At 32.5% G+C, this 10,547-nt stretch overlaps 1 pseudogene; it reads left to right on the top strand.

Moving 5' to 3' along the window:
- The first annotated feature begins 7,122 nt into the window (after positions 1–7,122).
- LOC129219399 (uncharacterized) lies at positions 7,123–9,329 on the top strand (annotated as a pseudogene).
- The last annotated feature ends 1,218 nt before the right edge of the window (positions 9,330–10,547 follow it).

Below are 10,547 nucleotides of genomic sequence, written 5' to 3'. Positions count from 1 at the left end.
CTAACTTTGGTTTGAATTTGTCATTGTATAGCAGTAAAACTATAGTGGAAAAGCAGTTCCACTATAGCCATTTTTCTCAAACGTAAGGGGGGGGGGGAGGGTGGATCCTGAAAGTACTAGTAACTGCATGATTATGAATTGGTGTTAGGACTTTACTTTTGTTTTAACTTGTCTGGACTAAAATGCAGTAATCCATATGCAGATATTGTTGTCTGCAACTTTTGAATTTCATGATATCTATATTTAATATAATAATTGTAATAATTTTTAACTATTTCAAATAAAAAAATAGTTTGAATATTAAATTTATATGTTTGAGTTCAATATTTGACACACTTTATATTTAAATTTTTTAAATAATTGCTGGGAACTCTTGTTTCAAAGACATGGGAAAACTTTTATCTATGATGCTTTCGTTGTTTCTAGGGGGGAGGGGACAGAATCCCTAAAAGACCCATAACTTTTTTCACAGGAAAAGTTAAAGCACATACTCATGATCATTTTTTCTTTAAATCATGATTTTTAAAACTGACCCCCGATGTTAAAAATTTAGAATTTCAACAATGGTTTTTTTTGACCAAAAAAAAATCAAAATGTTTAACTTTCTGATTTTTAAAAAATTCTTTGTATAAACTAAGATTATTATAATATTTTTTATAAAAATATTCAAAGTCTTAACATTTTTTATGAACATTTTCAAGAAGGTAATATCATTAGTTGCTGAGAAACATTTTTTCCCCCCATTAACAACAGCTCAGTTAGTGTCTTTGAAAATGACAAAAAAATGCAAAATCGAAAAATTTCAAAAGTCTATAAAATTAAAATACAATGAGATTGAAACAAAAGAAACTAAGGGGTTGCTTTTAACCACAAAATAAGGAGGTATACCAAGTTTCATCAAAATCTAGATGGTAGGTATTGAAATCCCATTTTTGTGGTTGTTTTGACAAATTTCAAACTATTTCAAATAAAATAGAAGCTTAAGTATATTTTTTTTATATTTGAGTTCCATATTCAACACATTATGTTTGAATTTTTGTCATAATTGTTGACAATTCTGTTTTTAAGAATATGGAAGAGATTGTATGATGTTTTATGCTTTTTTTCCAGAATGAGGGGGGGGGGGGCAGAATCCCTTAAAGTCCCCTAATGTTTTTCATTGGATAAGTTAGAGTACATATTCATGATCATTTTTTAAAAAAATCATGATTTTTAAAACTGACCCTTTTGTTGAAATTCAGTTTTTTGCCAACATCTTTTTTTGAAAAAAAAATTCAAAATTTTCAATTTTCTAATTTTTTTAAAAATTTTTTTGCAAACTAAGATTATTGAAATATTTTTTATCAACATGTTCAAAGTCTTTCTATATTGTGTAAAAATTTTCAAAAAGATTATAGCATTAGTTACCAAGAAATAATTTTTTTCGTAAACAACAACATCTCAGTTTCAGTGTCTCGAAAATGACAAAAAATGTAAAATCGCCAAATTTCAAAAGGCTGTAAAATCAAAACGCATTGATACTGAAAGAAAAAAAAATAGGGGGTTGCTTGTAACCATAAAGGGATGAATTATACCAAGTTTGATCAAATTCCGAGACGGTGGGTGTTATAATCCCATTTTTGTGGTTGATTTGACGTGGAACGACCCTGCAGACAAAGTAAAATGTCTATGTAAAATTTCAATTGAAAAATTGAAAGGAAAATAAAAAGAATATGATGAAAACTAGTAAACTTTTCTCGATACGCTAGTCACTATTTTCATTACATACCTTTGAATCTCTTACTTGCAATTCTGTCTTCGCGTTGGCCATGGTTGCATTAATGCTTATGGAGCTATCTTAGTAAATCAGTAAAGTTCTAATCAATTATGTTATATAAAGGTACCTAATTTCCCTTGAAGTTCCAGACAGGTAAATATGAAGTATGTACCAAAGTACTTCAAAGTATAAAGTATGTACTGCATGCAATAATATACACTTCCTGTATTAAACATAAATTTTGCCAAACAAGCATTCTACATAGAAGCAAAATTAATAAGACAAATAATCGATTGAAAAAAGAAAAAGGTAAGCTTTTTTTCAAGATTATCTAATTTCATTTTCTGTATCTAATTTTCGAACAAAGATATACAAACTTAAAGCTGTACATTTTATTGCACTATTTCTTTAAAATTTATGTTATTAGTTTTAAAAAAAATCTTTTTTTTTTTTCTGGAATTTTTTATGCGATGCAATGAAGAAGTAAATCCCCAGCAATTTTCTCTTGAGCAAATATTGATGTAACTCTGCATAAAAGTAACCTATGTCTTATTCTTTCAGAACCCAATGTCGGCTGAGGAAGTAGCACTTCAATATTTCCAGTAGGACTGGACGATGTAGGAATTTTTACATCGTGATGCATCGCCAAACTTTCATCGCGAGTAGTTGAAGCAGTTTGAATTATTCTTCCCGCTATAGGTGGCAAACCCCCGATTAGGGGAGTTTTCCTTGCAAAAATCGAAGCTTTTGTCAGAATTGTCCCAAATTTGGCACGAAAACTACCCTATGGGAATTCACAAACATCAAAAGACAAATGTACCGAACTTGGAATAGATCCGACGAAAACCCACGCGGGGGATTCCCCATGCATAGCGGGACTAAAATGGGGGAACTCTCGAGCATCAAAGGAATTCTGTGCCAAATTGTTAAAAGATCTTATAAAAACTGGTTTTTGAAAAAAAAAAAAAAAGACCCCAATAGCTGGACGAAAACTCCCCAATGAGAATTCCTGAGCATCAAAGAAGTTCTGTGCCAAATTCAGAAAAGATCCCACAAAAACTTGCTTTTTATAAGGAGAACCCCAATGGGGTTGCCCCCCCCCCCCCCATAGAGGAAGGAAAACTAATCTGCTTGAATTCCCGAGCATCGAACGACCTCTGTGCCAAATTTAGAAGAAATCCGACAGAAATTGGTTTTTATAAGAATAACCCCAATGAGGGATTGCCCCCCCCCCTCCCATAGAAGAACGAAAATTATCCAGATTAAATTCCCGAGCATTAAAAGACCTCTGTGTAAAATTTGGGAAAGATTCGACAAAAACGTGGTTTTTATAAGAAGCACCCCCAATGGGGTTCCCCCCCCCCCCCACAATAGAGGCACGATAACTACTTTTTGAATTCCCGAGCATCAAACGACCTCTGTGCCAAATTTAGAAGAAATCCGACAGAACTTGGTTTTTGTAAGGAGAAACCCCATGGGCGTTGCCCCCCCCCCCCATGGAGGGACTAAAACCATTGTGTGTGCATTCCCGAGCATCAAAGGACCTCTGTGCCAAATTTGGAAAAATTAGACAAAAACTTGGCTTTTATAAGGAGATCCTCTATGAGGGTTGTTCCCCCCCCCCCCATAGCGGGAAGGAAACTGCTCAATGAGTATTCCTGAGCAACAAGAATGAACCTCTGTGCCAAATATGGAAAAGATCCGGCAAAAAATAGATTTTTTGCAGGAAAATCCCCCTTATGGGGTTTTAGTTAGTTACCATGGGGGTTTATGGGACCGGACTAACATGCGGGTTTCCGTTTTTTTTTTTTTGCTTGGATAAAAAAAAAAGCTTGGATGTAAGCAAACTTGTGGCGCACACTGATCTATTCCGGTGTATTGATTCATAAATTTCTAAACCGGTGTAATGATGTAGGGTGTACTGTACATCGGTATTTTACGATGCATCGATGCATCGTAAAGCCCTAATTCCCAGATATCATTTCACATTGTTCTTTAACTTGAATTTGCAATAATTATTTTTATATTTTAAAGAAATTGTCTGCTTGTATTTTTACATTAATAAAAAAAAAATTTAACATCTTTTATGTGTCTCTTTTTTCAACAAATACTTGCCTTTTGCTTTAGGCGGAGGGGGGGGGGAGTGCAGGCCAGTCATTTCGATTTTTTTTTCCAATTGTGGAAAAAGGTGTACACTCTTCAAAATTTTTATAGAGAACCAACTAAAAACACGGCCTTTCGTACGTAAAGAATAAAAGTTCAATAATCAAAGGGGGGGGGGGGAATGTCAACCCCCATAAATGACCCCCCCCCCTCGTAAATGACGGGCCTGTGAGTGTGACTATGCGCATCAAAGTGGGAAATTATGGTGGTAAGATTCTGAAGTAAAGATTTGACTAAATCTTATAAGATACAGTCGAACCTCGTTAAAACGAACTTTAATGGATCATTAAAATCGATTACTCTTAACAGAATTCGTCTTATCCGAAAAACAAAAAACAATGGGACAGAGAATACAAAAAAGTCCGTTTTAGAAGTAATTCTTTTTAAGCGTGTTCGAAATAACGAGGTTCGTCAGTATCGTCAAAAAAAAAAAAAAAGAAAGAAAGAAAGAAAACTAATCAGCTCAAAAAAGAAAAAATAAAAATAAAAGAAATGAACTCAAAAAATTACGAAATTAACATGCTCAAATATGACGAAATTAATTTGACGAAACTAATTCTCTCAAAACTACGAAAATGATTGTCGATTTGACGAAACTAGAATGAAGAAATATTTCGTTACATTTGACGAAATTCGCATCTTCAAACCAGAGACGAAAGCAGTTTCCTCAATTTGACGAAATGTTCGCTCGGAGCATATCCCTGGAAGCGATTTCGTCAGAAACGAAGAAAATTTCGTCAAATATGAAAGTCCATTTCTGAGAGTGCGGTTTGTTGGCACTCTTAGCTTCAATGAGATGACATCTGCCTTCAACTTGGTGATTGACCATTCCAGACTGATGAGTCCATAACAAGGATGAAATTGCAGTCTCTGGATGTCATACATGCATAATTGACAAATGTGTAAAAAAAATGTTTTTCTTCAAATCTTGTTCATAATCATCATTAACTTTCAAATTGGAAGCAGCAATCAAACAAAATGTTAAGTTCCTGTCTTGAATCTTGAAAGATATGCGGGCCTTTCTTGTAGTTTTCTCAATTTTTTTTGATGCCATATCACTTTGATCTGTTTGATTCTTATTTCACTGTTAATTAGCAATTGCAAAAAGTTTTTATTTCAAAGCAACTATCATTAAATAAAATACACTTACTAGCAGCAAGTTTACCAATAAGACAGGTAATTTAATTGATTTAATCTGCCATTACTAATAAGCCATCTAGTGTCGAGAAAGCAGGTGGTAACCAAGGCTGAGGAATTGGAGGAAAAATGACTCTGACTCTTTGACTTTGAAAAGAATAAGGTTTTGTCAAAATGTCTTCTGTTGAAAGGTTCTTCATTTATAAGGGCGTAAGGATTGGTAGGGGCACCATGGGCTCTCACAAGCCTTTGCACTGAATCTTATTCAGCTTCATATTCTGCACAAAGTATGAAGTTGAGAAGACGATTGAATGTCATGGAGAAGCGTGCCATATCTTGCGCTCACTTAGGCTTCAGATCTGGTCCTTCCCCCAATTTTCCTTCCACTTCCACAGTGCAGTGAATTCAAAATTAATTATGATGCAAGAATAATTAACTGCAAGCTCCTTCTGCAAACTTATATGGATTGCTTTGTACCTAAAAAAGAAAAACATGGGTGGCTCACAAGTTGTAGGATGCTTACTTTGGCTCAAGAGCCTCCCCCTCCCTTTCCCCCGACTACCAATCACTTCTGAAATGCTCCAAATTCAGAGTTAATTACAATACAATATGAATAGCAACCCCTTCTGCAAGTTTTCCGGATTGCTTCACATGCCATGAATGTAAGGGAAAAAACGGAAACGAACAAGCATAAATTGGTTTCTCAATCCATAAAACAGTTTTAAAAATAAAAATATTATGTGTAGAAGAGAATTGAAGTTGATTTTCTTGATGTTTGAAAAAACAAAAATGATGCCGATATTGTTTTCTATAGCTTTTAATATATAAAACATAATAAATTACAACTCACTTATTTATCTGTGCTTATTGACAAAAAGTAGAACAGGGAAACGGAAAATAAAGTTGGAATTTTGGAAATAATATATTTTGTTCAGAAGTTTAATAGAAAAATTATCACATGTATGTGTTGAGGAATTACTAATACCATGAAGCTTCGATGTCGTTAGTGTAATTTTTTATTATTTTTATTTTTAGGTTTGCGAAAAACATTTTCAAAATGATGATATTGAACGAAATACATCCTTTTACAAAGAGTCGAGTGGAGAAACCTTGACTGCCAAGTTAAAAAAGCCGCGACTGAAATATGGAGCCATTCCCTCAATATTTCCGGACTGTCCGAAGTATTTATCATCAGTAAAAAATATTCGTGATGATCCAATTAAAAAGAAGAGGTATCTGGAAGAGAAACATATAAACAAGGCTTTGGAGGACAGCTTGCGAAGTAGAGAGGACTTTGATAAAAGGTTTGCATTTAGCAACTTCAATGAAATGAAAAAGTGCTTTCAATTAAACGAAGTACCATCATTTTGATCTATAATTGAAAAAGATCAAAATTTAATCTTTTTAGCTGTAAATACAACTGAAAATGTACCTACTATAACATATATCATAAACATAGATTCAGAACTAAAACTGAATGCTTCATACAAAAGCCAGACTATTCAAAATTATAAGAAATCTAAGTTACCCTTAAAAGTCAATAATTTTGATGAAGTAGTCGAAATTTTAAATTTTTATGAATCTAAACCAATGTTTAACGATTCTCTGACAGAAAATATAGATACCATTTAAAAAATTCCTTAAATCTTGTTGATGATAAATTTAAATATTTTTTAGAGTTTTTAATCGAACAAATTGATCTTTTGAAATGTAATCCATCAAGGTATCGTTACTCCACTGATATGTTAATTTTGTCATCATTGTTTTATCACATATCTCCTCAGGCATATAAATTTTTTCGTAATTCCAATAATTTAATATTACCTGCCCCAAGTACCATTCGAAAAGTTAGCTCAATGCTAAAAACAACTCCAATTTTTGAGCAACAAGATAAATACTTCCTTTTATATGCCAAACAAATATTTTCAAAATTAAATTATAATGATCTAACTGTTTTTTTATTGCTGGATGAAATATATATTAAACCTTACATGGATTACAAAGAGGGCAATATTGTAGGTTGCTCACCAGATAGCACAGAATTAGCCACTAGTGCTCATGTGTTTATGGTGAGCAGTATTTCTTCTTCGGTGAAAGATGTACATATTTTTCCAGTAAGGCATATTGTTGCATCCCAATTGTTTAGTTTAATAAAAAAGATAGTTTTGGGACTGGAAAACATTGGCTTTGATGTGTTAGGCGTTGTTACAGACAACAATTCAATCAATCGTAAAGTTATGTCTTCTTTCAGTGATCCTCCAAAATTTCAAGTTATGTATTCACATCCAGCTAACGACTCCAGATTTCTTTACTATCTTATTGATACAGTTGATTTAATGAAATCTATCCGAAACAATTGGTTTAACCAACAGAATGGTAATTTTATGTATTATCCTCCATTTGAAGGTGGAAATAAATTTCAAACTGCTTCACTTGATGCGTTGAGGAAGATGTATGAAATTGAGTCCAAACAGTTACTGAAGATTGGTTATGGTCTCGCGCGAAAGGCTCTTTGGCCGACAAATTTAGAAAGGCAGAATGTTGGTCTTGCTTTAAAGATATTTAACAGAAATCTGGTTCAAGGAATATTGCAGTTGGGGGAAAAATATAATCTACCACATTACCAAAAAACTGCAAACTTAATTGACATATTTTGCAATTGGTGGGACATTGTTAATGTCAAATCTTCTTTAAAAGGTAAATTTAAAAGAAACCCCATGTGTGAACCAATTACTAACTCTCCTGATGATGTAAAAAAAATATTTTTGAAAAAATTTATAAGTTGGTTAGACAAGTGGGAAGCAATGAATGCTGATAATAGGAGACTCAGTAGAGAAACACATTCAGCTTTACGTCTCACAACACAGGCTTTTTTAAGTTTAACAGAATATTGCTCTAATCATCTAAATATGTCATTTATTATTAGGGAAAATTCGGACCGATAAGCTAGAATCACGTTTTGGCCAATACAGAAGCTTATCTGGTGATCAATATCATGTATATATCCGTCAACTTTATGAAGCAGAAAATAAACTTCGCATAAGCAGGGAATTAAAGCTTACATTTCATACTTCTGGCAGTTTCAATGTAAATATATTTGATGATTCTGATTTCGATGAAACAGCAGACACCAAAGACAGTACTGATGAGTTATTTGAAGAAATTGAAGTAATGGATTCTGATATAGATAAAGTAGTCGATTTGTTGCCTATTATTACATATTTATCAGGCTATTGTGCACACGCTGTTCTTAAAAATATAAAATGTTAAGACTGCAGAGAAAAAATGTTAACCGATAAGGAAATGAATGTTGACGTAAATTGCCAATTTATAAGAAATTGCGATAGGGGTGGGTTACTTTATCCATCAGAATTCATTACCAATGTTGTCCTTCATGTTTATATAGTGACCCAAAATTTAATCAGTGAGAAGTATGAACTTCAATTTTTAAAAGTTATAAACCAACGAAACTTGGTGATGAAGATAGTGAAAGACATATTAATTGGTAAAGATATGTGGGATTCCCCAGTATGTAGCTGTGGCTATAATTTTGAACAAATCATTCTTAAAATAATGAGATCGTCCACAAATACATTCCTTAATAATTATTGTAAACTTAAAAATGATATGCACCAATGGAAAAAAAACAAAGCCGCTAATAAGGTAACAGGTAAAGAAAACACTGAAGAAAAAAGAAAACTAAAAACACTAACTTATAGTAAAACTTCAAATTCTGATTATCTTAAAAGATCAAAACCATAAGCTTAAACACCTGCACTTTTCTAAGATTTTGTACTGTCATTTTTAATATAAATAACCATTGGTTTTTAAATTTATTAGTAACTACTTTGTTTACATAAAACATTCATAGAGACATATCACAAAAAATATGTGGAACTTTTTTCATGTCTGATTTTCATTTTTATTAATAGTAAAACTATCAGTTAGTACATAGTTTCAAAAAAAAAAAGAAGCTTCACTCAAAGAGGAAAGAAAAAATTAGGTAAATAAATTAATTTTCCTGAAATTTAAATTAATGGACGTCAATATATATTTCAATACTGTATATTTCAATATCAAGGGGAGGAGAGAGCATTGTGTACAAGAAGTTTTTGTTACAGCATACTTTGAAAAATTATTTTGTTTTTCCTCCAAATTTAAACTTACATTAATACAGTTGCTAAGCTGAAAGTAGTCTAAATCATGGAATTATAATGTTGAATAATTTGAAGTGCTGAAAAGTGTTAATTTGGTTGGTTTTCTTATCCTTTAAAGACAAATTGATTTCCTCTTGCCACTTCAAGTGATAAGAGTGTATTTTGTAATTGTTTTTCAAGAATTATGTTATAGAATCTAGATTCTGTTGAGCTTGAAGTTTTGTTACTGATGTATTAGTTTTTATTTGAATATAATGTTTTTCTCATTATCAAGTTTCTGTTTTTATTTATAGTTTTTAATTTCTGTAATACGATAAAATGAATCAATTTTCAAATATCCTATTTTATTGATCCTGTCATGAAACAGTAAAGTAATTATGACTAGGATGTTTATCTTTCTTTTCTTAAGAGAAAATATCCGAATGAGTATAATAATGTACTCATTGAAGTACATTATTTGGAACTAATAAGTATATTATTTGGAAATAGCTATAAGACGTGATTATTAAAAACTTTTTTTGGACTGCATATATTTTTGAAAAGAACTGGAATATTTCATGAAGAGAAAAAAAAACGAATTAAAATGACTTCTTCCTCTATTCATCCATAAATTATGCTTCCAAGTTATCGATATTTGGGAAAGAAATTCATACAAAATCAAAGGTTTTATGAAAAAATAAATAAAAACATACGATTGAATTCTGTACATTTTTTTAGACTACTCATATAATTATTGTTCTTACTTTTTTTTCCTTGCTTTTTTTTCTATTTTGATAAATTTTACTGCAAGCACTTAATATATGTGTCTTAATATTCCTTTTGAAACTTCAAAGTTCTTAATGGAAAAAAAAGATTAATGAAGAAAGCTGAAAAAAAGTGAAGATTTCAACAATGCCCTTAAGCTATTCTGACTAATTAAAAGTCATCCCATATGTGAGTAGATGAAAAAGGCCGGTTCTGCGACAACGGTGGCTCTCCGGCTCATAGCCGCCGTCCATTGCGCCCCCACCGCCGTCCCTCCCCACCATTGCGCCGTCCCTCCGCCGTCCATTGCGCCTGCGCCTGGAACTTGAAGAAGATAACGGAGGGTTTTCGCGCGCCCGCGTTTTCGCACGACCGCGTTTTCGCGCTTTGTCATGAAAGATTAAGAGGGTTTAGTTTCGGAATAAGTTTTTTGGACTTTGTCGTTTTTACTTTTAGGGAATGGCAACACTTTGTAGAAGATTAGGAAGTTTTTTACTTTTTGGATGACAACCAAAGTTTTCGGGTGGCAACACTTGTTGCTATGTTTTTACTTTTCGATTTTTACTTTTAAGAACGTTCGTGGCGCTATC

The sequence above is a fragment of the Uloborus diversus genome, chromosome 3 (genome assembly GCF_026930045.1).
Source record: "Uloborus diversus isolate 005 chromosome 3, Udiv.v.3.1, whole genome shotgun sequence".
Lineage (NCBI taxonomy): Eukaryota > Metazoa > Arthropoda > Arachnida > Araneae > Uloboridae > Uloborus > Uloborus diversus.
The sequence above is the reverse complement of the archived record's forward strand: the minus strand, read 5'-3'. Positions and strand labels throughout refer to the sequence as shown.